This window comes from Rattus norvegicus, chromosome 10 (genome assembly GCF_021556685.1).
Source record: "Rattus norvegicus strain SHRSP/BbbUtx chromosome 10, alternate assembly SHRSP_T2T, whole genome shotgun sequence".
Classification (NCBI taxonomy): domain Eukaryota; kingdom Metazoa; phylum Chordata; class Mammalia; order Rodentia; family Muridae; genus Rattus; species Rattus norvegicus.
The window spans coordinates 68798321-68812096 of record NC_141543.1 but is presented as its reverse complement, the minus strand read 5'-3'; the positions used below and the strand labels follow the sequence as shown (position 1 = coordinate 68812096).

Genomic DNA, 13776 nt, shown 5'->3' with positions numbered 1-13776 from the left:
TAAAAAGGGAAAGAAAATATGCTTTTTAATAAACTTAAACCAGGTATATCCTGAAAGAGCTAAGAGTCAGTAGGTAAAGTTTAAAAACAAAACAAACCCATACACACACACACACACACACACACACACACACACACACACACACACACACATCTGAGCCTGTGAGATGGCTTAGAGTAAAAGCTCTTGAAATATGATACTGACCATCCGAGTTCCATTCTCAGAATGCACAATGGAAGGACAGAAATTAGCTTGTCAAAGCTGTCCTCCAGTTCCCAGGTATGTGACATGGCATGTGCTCATATATACCACACACAATTACCAATACTTTTTTTTTTTTTTTTTTTTTTGAGCCAGGGTCTCACGATGCAGGCCTGGCTACCCTCCAACTTACAGAGGTCTCCTGCTTCTGTACTCTGAGAGCTGGGATTGAAAGTGTATGTAACTGTGCCCAACTAATTTTTTGTTTTGTTTTTTAACACAGGGTTTCTCTGGCTGTCCTTGAACTCAGAGCTCTACCTGCCTCTGCCTCTTGAGTGCTGGGATTAAAGGCATGTGCCGCTACCGCCCAGCTATCTTAAAAAATATTAAATAAAACAAAAAAAATCATAAATATATATCTAAGTGTAATACTACATACTTTAAGGGAACAACATTTAATAAAATTTAAGTGTCAGCAAAACCAGCAAGCCTCTTCTGGACACCTGTGTGGGCAATAGCTTTTATCTTCAAATATGGCCTGGACTTCCAAGGCAAAGAAAATGGCTAGCTTGAAAGATACAGAGAGAAAAGTGTCATGGGGTGCCAGAATAATGATTCTTTACTTTAGCCTAACCACTCACTCAAATACAGCGAATGCCACAAAGTACATAAAAGTACAAATGCAAAGCCCCAGTGACAGTGTTAACAAGGAAACCAAGGGGTGCCAGGCAACCACAAATGCCCCATTGAGAATGTTAGCGAGCTGCGTCACTTCTGCAGACACGCAATCCTTCCAAGCAACTAGCTGTGCCCCAAGTTCTATTGTCTTCTGTGCAGAGCTGGCATCCTCCTAGCGGAGGGCACCTGGAGAGGAACACTACAAATTAGTGCAGGAAGGGAGGAGGCAGCAGGGAGTACTAGAGGCCTGCCAGTGTTTGTCTCTGCTGCCTTTGCTACAGGACGGGTCCAGTACCACAGGCTGGGTCATCACCAGCCTGGCTGTTCTGCAATTCTCACTTCTTCCAATAGATGGACTGCGGCAGCATCGGTAAAGGGGACTTTATTCTTTATCTCCCAGTGGCGCTGCAGCCTACCTAACTTGGGAAGGCTCAGCATCTTGACCTCAGCAGTAGTTTTCTGACACCCCTGGAAAACAGTTTACTGTCAGAAAGAACAACTATATATTCCTTAAGTGTCTCAGAGGTGTGGAAAACCAAAACCGAGTACTGTTTTGTCAAATTTTTTGTTTTATTTTGATTGAGATAGAGTCTCACGGTAGCCCAGGTTGGCCTTGAACTTGTGATCCTCTCACCTCAGCTTCCTAAGTACTAGATTTCTGTTGTGAGCTATCATATACTCTTATTACAAAAACAACTCAGAAATCTGGGCCAGGTATTAATAATGGATGTAAAATTCTACCAAGGCCTAAAAAGCTAAAAATACTAACAATGTGTTTTTCCTTTCCTTTTTTTTTCCCTACAAGGTCTCACTATACATATAGCCTTGGCTGGCCCCAAACTTGTAGCAATCCTCCTGCCTTGGCATGTGTGCATAGACACATAGACACATAGACACATAGACACACACACACACACACACACACACACACACACACACACACACCCTAACTTAGTTTAGGCAGTACGTTCCTACTTGAAATTAAAGAGATTTCTGCTTCCTTTACCATCCTTTGGCAGAGGAGGAAGGCCCTATAGTGTCAGGCTCGTTCCCTCCCCCCCTTTACTTCCAACCTCTCCCTATCCCCAGTCCTACTAAATCTGAAAGCTTCCCATCCCTTAGGACGGGAGTAATCTCTCGACTTGCTGTCAAGCTGTGCTGTCATGGTTTGATGCCACAGCTAAGTGCTGACTTGGGCCTCCAAATTCTTCCAGTTACACCTCCAGTAACCTACTTAGAAGTTCAACACATTTCTCAGAGATAGAGCCATGGTTTTTCCCTTTGGCCCACTTTTGGGCAATTTGTGCATATACAAACTTAAGTAATGAAGCAAGCATATAAGCTTGCTCTATGCTAAAATGAGTTATTTACCTTAAACTGTATATATTCTCCTGACACATAGCTGTCTGATATAATAGAATTAGCCAGTTCCCTTTATCAGTAGGAAAGGAATGACTATGCTAGGTGAAACTAGGGCCACAGAGGAAGGAATAAGTAGTCATTAAGTGACAGACAAAGCAAATCAGTGACAGAAGTCTCCTTACAATCATGTAAGAGGATGCTCTTTCCAAGACACGTTTAGTGAGGTTAATGGATTAATTTTCATAAACCAGTAACTGATTATTTTCTTTTTTTTTCCCTTTCTTTTTTTTTTTTTTTTTTTCGGAGCTGGGGACCGAACCCAGGGCCTTGTGCTTGCTAGGCAAGCGCTCTACCACTGAGCTAAATCCCCAACCCCGATTATTTTCTATTGAAAAAGTTCACCATTAAGTTTCCTGCTAATGTTTCCAAAAGGGGATCAGTAGAATTCTAGCTATGGTTCAGAGAAGTGGGAATTTTCTAAGCATTTACAGAAGCTCATGAGTGGTGGAGAGAAAAGCAAGGGCAGGTGGGTCCCTGTTACCTGATTATATATAAAACACAGGACCTCATCCCATCTCACCCCAAGTCCTCTGTATTGTATTAGCTTCTCTGCTTTTCACAAAGAAGACAGGAGAAAAATAATATTCAACATCTTTGTGTGGATCAGAACTGAGTGAAAATCTGTAATTCAGGAATGCTGGTGTGGCTATAATCTGGGTTCTACCTAGAACTTAAGCTTGTTAGTAATTCTGAGAGGTCCTCCTGCATGGCCTGGAGTTAAGTGAGGTCTTATGGCTGTGGTTAAAAATCAAACCCATGGAGAATCTTCTCTCACTCATTCATGCTGGTTTCAAAGGAACTGCATGCAGAGCACATCAGGGAAAGACTAGTGTTAGGTTCTGGTGCTCTCCAGCTGGCTAGAACCTCATTGCTATTTCACGCTCTCAAAACCAGGAAACAAGGGGTTGGGGATTTAGCTCAGAGGTAGAGCACTTGCCTAGCAAATGCAAGGCCCTGGGTTCAGTCCCCAGCTCTGAAAAAAAAAACAAAAAACAAAAAACAAAAAAACCAAAACTAGGAAACATTTCTAGAAGATATTCCATATAATTTTTCAGGAAAAAAAAAAAGGGGGGTGGTGGTCATGGTGGAATTAACTACCATAGTGACCAATGTCTAGGAAAACAAATGTTGCTGGAGGAAACACGGCCACATTTGCATAAATTAAGATACATCTCTACAGCATAAACTACATAGCATTTCTGTCCCCTACCTGCAAGTATATTGTTACTATGCACAGTGTAAAGATTAGCTTTTTAAAACATTTTTTTAAAGATTTATTTTGTGTGTGTGGATACACTGTTGCCGCTTCAGACACACCAGAAGAGGGCATCAGATCCCATTACAGATGGTTGTGAGCCACCATGTGGTTGTGGGAATTGAACTCGGGTCTTCTGGAAGAGCAGTCAGTGCTCTTTTTTTTTTTTTTTGGCTCTTTTTTTTCCGGAGCTGGGGACGAACCCAGGGCCTTGCGCTTCCTAGGTAAGCGCTCTACCACTGAGCTAAATCCCCAGCGATTATTCTTGTTTTTAAAATGCTGATTTCTCTGCCAACCAATCTGTTGCAATTTGGAAATGGCATTATAATGCTTATTCCAAACACCTCCCATGTCAAGTTTATGTAAATAATGTTCACCATTTATTCTCTGCCTTATCAATAAAAGCTGATCAGCCAATGGCTGGGCAGAAGAGAGAATAGGGTGGTACTTCCACCAACTAGGCAAGGGGGAGAGACACAAAAAGAAGGGGTGGTTCAGCCATGAGGAATGGGTCTGGGGGAGACACCATGAGCTGAGACACCCGAAGCTCAGAGAACCAGACCAATACTAAAATACAAACATCTCAGGGATTCTGGCTGGGAGGTAGCCAAATTATTTTAGAGAATAAAAATAGATCAATTACTACCCAGGTATTGTGAGGTAAAGTTTGATTAAATAAAACTAACAGTCTCAGTCTCATTCATCTGGGAGCTGGCTGCGGGGAGAGTAACTAGACACCTTTTTTTTTTCTTTCTTCTTCTTTTTCTTTTTTCTTTTTTCTTTTTTTTTCTTTTTTTCAGAGCTGGGGACCGAACCCAGGGCCTTGCGCTTTCTAGGCAAGCGCTCTACCACTGAGCTAAATCCCCAACCCCAACTAGACACCTTTTAAAATACACTTATACCCATCAGCGATTATTTTGCATGCCTCTCACTTGCAATCATGCAGGAGCAAGGAGGAAAGGGCAGTAGGTCTCGAGTTTAGTCCTTCAGTGAACGTTCATTCAGTGCAACAGCAAATGGAGGAGGAAGTCTAAGAGCGGATTAAGTGTTTCTTTACTTGGGAAAGTACAGTCTACAAGCTGTACTTGGAATTTGCTACTGTGGATGTAACGGCTGTTCTACACAGTAGTGACTTCAGCTCCTTACTGATGGATTAAAATCAATAATTTCTCCTACCTCATTCCTCAGCTTTTCCTACCGTAGAGATGTGCTAAAACCTTATCTTTGTTCTCATTTGCTGAGACCTAGATTTCAAAATAACCTCAGCCTTTAAAAGACAGGGATTTTGATAACCGGAAATAGCAGGCAGGAAAACAGACATCATCTCATTCTTAACAGCTTGTAAGTCATGGGAAAATAGTCAACAAGTGACCTGTGCGTGTGTCCTGGGCATGGTGACAATCAGCAACACCAAAGTGCCTTTCTGAAATGTGGTCTAAGACTTGTACTGAATACAATGTCCTCCTCTTTCAGGAAACTGGCAAGGTGACAGTTGTACTCCTGTCTGTTGTCTCTTGGGAGGCTAGCATTATGTAGAAGTGTTCTTATAAGTGCCACCTGTGGTGAATGCTAATGCAGTTAGCTGATTGTGGTGTACCCCCTCGCTGTTAAGTCAAAGGTAGAGCGCGCACGCGTGCATGTGCGTGCGTGCGTGCGTGCGTGCGTGCGTGCGTGCGTGCGTGTGTGTTGTTTGGGAAAGCCTGTTTCCTTTCTGTTGGTTTGGAATTCTGGCACCTTAAAACAAGACTACTAGGGCTGGAGAAGTGGCTTGGTAGGCAGAAGGCTTGGGCCATCAAGCCTGATAACCTGAGTTTGATACCTATGACCTGTATGGTGGTTGTATCCTAACTTCTACACAAGGTGTTGAAAGTCACCCCTCCCCTCCCTTAATTAAATAAAACAAAACAAAAACCTAATACTGGTTTTAAGAAGCTTGTACTAGTCACTGTAAAAGCGGCTAGAAGCCCATTTAACCACATATCCAAGGAAATGTGCATACACTAGAGAAACAACCAAGTTCACAGATGGATTTTAACACTCTCACCCATAATCAAAAGCACACATTAAGTACCATCCATTTCCTATTATTTTGTTACTTGCAGAAGAAAAAGATGTAGGTCATTTCTTTTAAAAGGATGTCATGTCAAGGTAGCAAAAATTCTCCTGATTCTATGAACTACATAAAACCTTTAGGCAAAGATTCTCTGATTTCTTCTCTATTTCACTATCCTTTTGTTTGTCTTTTGTTTAAGGCTAAAGTCTCATGTAGGCAGGAACCACCTGGCATGCTGATCCTCATGCCTCTGCCTTCTCCCAAGTGTTGAGATTATAGTCCCCCCTTTTAAGTGTGCTGAGAGAGGGAGGGAGAGGGAGAGGGAGAGGGAGAGGGAGAGGGAGAGGAAGAGAGACTTGTTTTAAAAATCAGAACCAGGGCTAGAGAGGTGGCTCAGTGGTTAAGAGCACTGATTGCTCTTCCAGAAGTCCCGAGTTCAATTCCCAGCAACCACATGGTGACTCACAACCATCTGTAATGGGATCTGATGCCCTCTTCTGGTGTGTCTGAAGACAGTGATAGTATACTCACACACATACATATAATAAATAAATAAAATCTTTAAAAAAAACCCACAAACAAACAAAACAAACACATGTACACATTTATTTAGTGTGTGTATGTATTTTTTTGTGGGGTGCACGTGCATGGAGGTCAGAAGGCAACCACAAGAACTGGTTATCTAAGCCATATGGTGGTGCAGCATGCCTTTAATCCCAGCACTTGGGAGGCAGAAGCAGGCAGATCTCTGAATTCCAGGACACCTAGGGCCACATGAAGAGACTCTGTCCTGGGGGCGATATAACTGGTTCTCTCCCCTCACATGTGTGTTGCATAGATGACAGAGTGAAGTTCTGAGTATGCACTTGCTGACACGAGCACAGCCATGTTAAGGACCCAATGCCTCAGCCACGAGAGTGATAAAGTCTTCCCAGGGTAAAGCTCAGAGGGACAGCAAAACTTTCCTCTGCTCTAAGTGTAAATGTTCAAAGTTTGTACAGAAAATGTCCACTGTATTTTTCTAAGATTGTTTATAGTCCGAAGACTGTTTCTGCTGAGATTAGCTGAACCTGCCTCCTTGATATTTATATATCTATATGTAATAACCCTACCTCCATATTTAGCTGAGTATAATAACCCTGCCTCCCTGTTCAAATACACACACACACACACACACACACACACACACCCCTCTTTCACTCTAGCTCCCAAGGACCCAAGCAAAGCCCTCTTCTGACTTCCTTGGGCACCTGGACACACACACATACACATAAAGAAAAGCAATAAGGGGAGCAAAGAAACACCCAACACAATGAGAGAACATTTGCAAATCACACATCTGAAAAAGAACGTGCATCTCTTATAGTCCAATAAATAATGTTAACAGTAACAATAACAGCTGGGATGTAACTAGGTGATAGAGTGTAAGGTCTTGAATTTCTTCCCCAGTCTTGCCAAGTTTTTTTGAAAAAAAAAAAAAAAATTCAATTAAAAAAATAAAGAGGAGGAGTTGGTGGTGGTGGCGGTGGCTAGAGAAATGGTTCAGCAGTTAAGAGCATTGGCTGCTAACTACTTCTAGAGGACCCAAGTTCAAGTCCCAGTACTCACATGGTAGCTCACAACTGTCTGCAACTCTAGTTCTCTGTTTCAAAAATGTCCAACAGCAAATAAGGACAGGGATTTGGTATAGACATATGTATAGCAAGTCCATAAAAAGATGGTTAGTGTCATTAGTTATTAAGGAAACTCATATTAAAACTTGATACCCTCCTAGGATAGCCTTAACAAAGACAGATGATGACGAATATTATGAAGGATGTGGAAAACAAAATCTCGTGTATTGCTTCTGGGAAAGTAAAATGGTGCCCCTTGGTAAAGCTGCCCAGCATTTCCTCTGACGGTTAAACATGAGTTAGCACGAGACCCAACAACTCCACTTCTAGGTACACATTCAAAAGAAATGAAACCATCTACACACAAAAAACGTATACTAGCTGGACCTTTAATCCCAGCACTCCCAAGGCAGAGGCAGGAGGATCTGAGTTTGAGGCCAACTTGCCTTGTCTAGAGATCGAGTTCCAGGACACTCACGGCCAAATATTGTTTCGAACAACCAAAATCATAAACAAACAATGACGACAACAACAAAAAAACCAAACGAACCAACCCAATCAAAAAAACCTTGTGCCTGAATATTCTAAGCCTCATTCTTTATAAAAGCAAAAAAAAGAAAAACAACCCAGACATCCAGCAACTGGCATATAGGTAACAAAACTTGTACGTCTATGTGTACAGTGGAACCAATACTGTTAAGTGCTGCTAAATGCTACAGGGAAGAACTTGAAAACCATGACTCCCTTAGAGTAGTTTTACCTATCACTCATACTTCATTCAGAAGTGAGGTTCATTCAGTACATAGCAGTAGTGCATCTACCTCTCACCTATCCCTTCCCATGGCTTTGTAGCCCAGGCTGGCCTTAGACTGGTTATCCCGCCACTTTCACCTTTCTAGCATGGGAGTTCTAGGTGTCCAAGACCTGAGGCTCTTCTCAGCGCTGACTACTGAATCTCTTTTCTGTGCTATAGACAAGTCAGCATGCACTCCCTTGAAAAGTCTTAAAAACAACATCCCAAATCAACACTACTGGAGGTACACCTAAGAATTTATACCATGCAATATGAATCTTATCTCCAGATTTAAATTAAGGTTTATCTAAATACATATTATGTCTAGAAAAAATACAAGTCACTTACAAAGTCAGAAGATATGGTGTGTTAGTGGAGCACAACTGTAATGTACTGTGAGACCCTTTGAAGAACAACAGGGGGTGGGTAAGGGCACACCACCTTTCATTAAGTATGGTAATTTCAGAATAGGTCCCAAATTAAAAGAACAAAACAAAGCTAAAACTACAACAGAGCCACCAATTTGCACAAAACCCTCCATCTAGTCAGGAATGGTTTCAGGTGTCCATGTCCACACTAAAGCAAAAGAATGTTGAATTATTGGCCAGCATTGCCTATATAGAGTAGCCTGGTCTCAAAAACAAAACAAACAAAACCCAGCACCTGGGCTAGGATATAGTAAGTAATAAAGTACTTGACTAGGGGAAAGGCCCTAGGATTGATTCCGACATCAGAAGACAACACAACCTGTCACATCACAGACAACTTACCCCTGTACTACTTTAACATACCTGCTTTTTTAAGCTCAAACCATTTGAGCCACAAATACACCAAAATTATTATTTTAAAAGTACACCTGATTTGTTTTGAATTAAGAATATTAATGTGTTTGGGGTTGGCCGGCATGTAGGCATGTATGTTTGAATGCCATGTGCATGCCTGATGTCAGAGGCCAGAAAAGGGCATTGTAGCCCCTGGGGCTGGAGATACACATTGTTGTCTCTTGAAGACATACCAGTGTTCTTTTTTTTTTTTTTTTTTTTTTTAGCATAAAAAGCATTTATTGCCAGGAACAAAAAGAACAGCACAAATAACTGTGGAAGGATCAGATTAACAATGTGGTAAGTGGGGCTGGGGATTTAGCTCAGTGATAGAGCGCTTACCTAGGAAGCACAAGGCCCTGGGTTTGGTCCCCAGCTCCGAAAAAAAAAGTGGTAAGCAAGAAAGATAAATTTGGAGTTGCAAATATTTCAATCTTAAGTAGTCTAAGGAGAAGAGGAAGGGGGTATGGGGGGGCAGAGAAATATAGCCTCTGGCAGTGAAATAAATATTAATCTGCTCCAGCGGTACTGAAGAGATCAACCATTAATGTTCACACCCCAACCCCCATTATTGGACAGGGTTTCACTATATAAGACTAGTCTTGTCTTAAACTTGTGCTGAGTCTCCTGTCTCTCCTTATTTGAATTGTGTGCGTGCAGATGAGTTTGCAGGTGGAGACTGGAGTTTGATCTTAGGAACCTTCCTTGATTCCTCTTCCACCTTTTTCTTTGAGGCAGGGTCTTCTGTCAAATTCACCAAAGCTGGCTGACTAGCCAGCTCGCTCTAGGGATCTTGCATCTGATTTTCCTAGACTGAATTACAGGTAGCCTACCACAATCACCTGCCATTTATGTGGGTATAGGGGACCAGAACTTGATTCTTCTTGTCAACACAGCAAGTGTTTTAACTGCTGAGCCACCCCATCTCCCCTCCCCCTATTCTAATATTTTAAATGATGAGCGTTCTTTGTCTTTTGTACTCACTCATCTAAGACTTTACAGCCAAGCCCCACAGTAAGTCAGAAAGCAGAGCTAACGTTGGACTCTCCATTTTTAAGTGAATGGCTATAAACACTAGATCCTAGTTCATTACAATAGATGAGTAAACAAAATACTAAAAAAACAACGTAGGTTTATTGATTGTGAGATAGTCTTAGTTCCCAGGAGAGTGAGAGAAAGGACTCATTGTCACCTGCAGTCCTTCAGGTCTTAGGATGCCAAAAACAAATTCATGAGATAAGAAACAAGAACACCGGGTTGGGGATTTGGCTCAGTGGAAGAGCGCTTGCCTAGTAAGCGCAAGGCCCTGGGTTCGGTCCCCAGCTCCGAAAAAAAGAAAAGGAAAAAAAAGAAAAAGAAACAAGAACGCCTCCATGTACTTTTAAACTCACTGGTTGGCTATTAGTCCAATGAGCCAAACATAACAAAAGCAGAAAATTCTTTTAAGTTTAGAGCAAAAGATCTTTTTCAAGATGGAAACTTCTAGATGCTTTTGTGTGAAACCTTTGTTATGACTCACTGGAAATTAAACACGCAAAACTCCATGCTGAGCTCAGTTTTGCCTGTGCACAGAGACCTTTTCACTCTTATTCTTCGAAAACCTCATTTTGGATCTTGCTGCCAACACCAGAGAGAGGAAAGCCGGCCAACAATTCCAAATATAACACTCGGAGGCAAATGCTACAGAAATCTGTCTGACAGGAAGGGACCACGCTGAGATCTGCCAAGGTGGATGCACTTCTCAATCAGACCATTTTGGTTGTCTGCTTAGAGCAAAATTCCATGAAAAGTTGAGAGAAACCAGCCACTTTCTAGTCACCTCATTACTCTTCCTCTGTGGAAGTCACTCATCAGTGACAACAATCCTTCCCAACTCAAACAGAAGATGGATAAACAACTAGAGCTCTACCAGTTAGCCTACATTTTTTTTTTTAAGATTAAAAATTAAGCCAGGCATTGGTGGTACTCGCCTTTAATCCCCACACTTGGGAGGCAGAGGCAGGCAGATCTCTGAGCTCAAGGCCAGTGTGACCTACAGAGTGAGTTCCAGAACAGCCTAAGGTTGCTTAGAGAAACCCTATCTCAAAAAAATGAAACAAATTATATTTCATGTGCGCTTTGCCTATATGTACTACGCATGCCTATATGTGTTCTTGGTGCCCACAGAAGCTAGAAGAGGGCATCCGATCTCCTAAAACTAGTTATAGATGGTTGTGAGCCACCATATGGTTGCTGAGAATTGAACTCTGGTCCTCTGGAAAAGCAGCCAGTACTCATATCTCCTGAGCCATCTCTTCCAACCCAGTTATCCTACTTTTTAACAGATTTCTATAGATCAATCTATGTAGAGAAACCTTATACAACACTGTGATGACAAGGGTCAGGGTCACCAGCAAACACTTGAAAGCCTTCCAGTTCATCAGGGCCAGGCTTAGTAACCTACTATCATAACCTGCTGAGGTTATGATACCTCACAACTCATTTCCTAACACAGAGAATAATAACCGAAAACCCAGAAAGACCATAACCAGAATGATTTTCCACAGTACACTGATCCCTGAGAGAAAAGGCAGGACAAAAGCAAGACGTGAGCAGTCCTTTCCTCCAGTAAGGAAATGGAATGGTTGGTTTAGTGTTGTGTCTTAAGCCCAAGACTAGTTTGCCTAGTAACCACTTCTGTCTAGGCTTGGTATTTCAGGCTTATAATCTTGTCTAGTTGGGAAACTGAGGCAGATTACCCAGGCCCTACCAAGGTTCAATTCCCAGTACCATCCCACCCAGAGAGCCACTTCAGGGACATTCTGATATATACTGATTACCACAAAGCAGAATGGCAAAAATCCAGACAAGGGGCCTTTTGTTTGGTTGGTTGTGTTTTTTTCACACAGACCAAGCAAGCTTGGAATTTCACTGTTCTAGCCTCTCCCTTTAGAAGGCTGGGATTACAGGCAACAAACATATACCCAGTTGTCTTACAGAGCTTCCCTCATTCTCATACACTCTGTGCATAAGGGACAGTGTGATTACTACACATATCTCAGTAATGTATCTCAGCAAGTTCTAAAGGAAGGACACAGCTGCACTTAACCTTACCCCACACAAGGAAGCAAGAACAGGAAACTATTGAAAACACACCCAGGAATCAAGATCTCTCACATATTAACTGCTTGACCACACAACCCTGGCTGAATTAGTATTTCAATTTTGCTGGAGAGACTGTGGCTTAAAATACAGAAAAGTGGGGGAAATCCTCACTTATAAAATGAAAGCATCTAGGGGATTCTCATTTAAAAGATGGCTTCCTGCCCTTTCACCAAACTTAGAATGCTTTGTGACTTAGAGACTAATTCAGCTAAGCCAATGGTACATTCAGTACTGACACCTTCGGGGAGAACTGATGAAGTAAACAAATCCTACCTCAGTAACTACTGTTCTCCAGTCTCTGATTACCACTCATGGTCTCAGGAAAAAGCAGGGAAACAGTCAGTGACATGCTTAGTGTGAGCAAGCCTCAATCTCACCAACAACCAGACAGACACCCTTCCCTCACTCTCCTTCCAGCTAGAGCAAAAACCATAGTTAAAGCTTGACAAGCAGGCTGGAGAGATGGCTCAGTGATTAGGAGCACTGGCTGCTCTTCCAGAGGTCCTGAGTTCAATTCCCAGCAACCACATGGTGGCTCACAACCATCTGTAATGGGATCTGGTGCCCTCTTCTGGTGTGTCTGAAGACAGCTACAGTGTACTCATAAAAAACAAAACAAACAAACAAAAAAACAGTCTTGACAAGCTCTACCCTCATCTATTAGAAGGCTCATGGTTCAGCTTTAGAGTTAAAAAGCCCAGCCTTAGACAAAGATAACCCACTTTCTCCATGCCTCAGTTTGATTTTTGTTGATGTGTTTTAATATAAAGGTTTATTTATTTTAGGAGTAAGATGGCTCAGGAGGTAAAGGTACTTACTACCAAACAGGACAGCCTGACATCCTGAGCCCAATCCCTAGGAACCACCACAGTGGAGAAAGCCCACTCCTGTTCTGACTTCCACTTGTGCTCCACGTCACCCCACAAACAAAAGTAAACTATGTATCCATGTGTGTGAGTACGTGTGTCCTCCCATTACTCTCTGCCTTAGAGAGGCAGGGTTTCTCCCTAATCCTGGGTGTTTTCTCAGCTAAGCTATGACCTGGACTGACCAGATCTCAACAAGGTTAGAAGCTAGTTAAGTGCCAATAATCCTGCCTCTGCTCCCTGCCCAAGCTGGAGATAATGGATATGTCGGGCAACCCAGGTTGCTGTGTGGGTACTGAAATCCAAACTCTGTTCCTCATGATTGTGTACCAAATGCTCTTAAGATGCTTCAGACTTTTAATAATTTCAACATTATTGAGACTTTTAAAAAAGATAACAGTTTATCAAATGTTCACTTAACAGGAGTCACTAATCTTAACTAACAACCACTTCACCCTAGAGGTAATATTAGCCAATGCTTAAAATTAAAAAAAAAAAACTATACATATATACATAGCTGGACATGGTGGTGCACACCTGTTATCCCAGCATTCAGGAGACCCAGGCAAGAATGACTGGCACAGGTTAGAAGTCATCCTGGGCTCTATAGAAAATACAATGTCAAGTCAAACAGGGCTTCACAGCAAGATTGTCTCAAAAATTACAGAAAAAGAAAAAGGAAGAGAACAAATTTAAAAGTCCTAGTAATATATCAAATAAGTACAACAAAAGTAAGCAACAGACTCAAGCACAAATCTCTCCTGTGCTCAAGAACAGGAAGGAAGAACAAGGTACACTTTGGAGGCTGAAGCAGGAGGATGATTGTGAGCTCAAGGCCAAGCGGGGCTACAGAGTGAGGCCATCTTAACCCTCACATATCTCAAACAGAAAAGAACAGCAAAAGATACTGGACCAGAGGGATTTCTCCAG

The 13776-nt window shown here is 42.1% G+C and overlaps 1 protein-coding gene and 1 long non-coding RNA gene across 7 annotated transcripts in view; both read right to left on the bottom strand.

Moving 5' to 3' along the window:
- The window catches only part of Phf12 (PHD finger protein 12), a 46822-nt gene that overhangs the window by 29971 nt on the left and 3075 nt on the right, over positions 1 to 13776 (bottom strand).
- LOC148002980 (uncharacterized) lies at positions 3750 to 9325 on the bottom strand. The gene is made up of 2 exons (XR_015631838.1): positions 7007 to 9325; positions 3750 to 4358 (listed from the first exon to the last, which is right to left on the bottom strand). It is a non-coding gene; the product is annotated as an uncharacterized LOC148002980 (long non-coding RNA).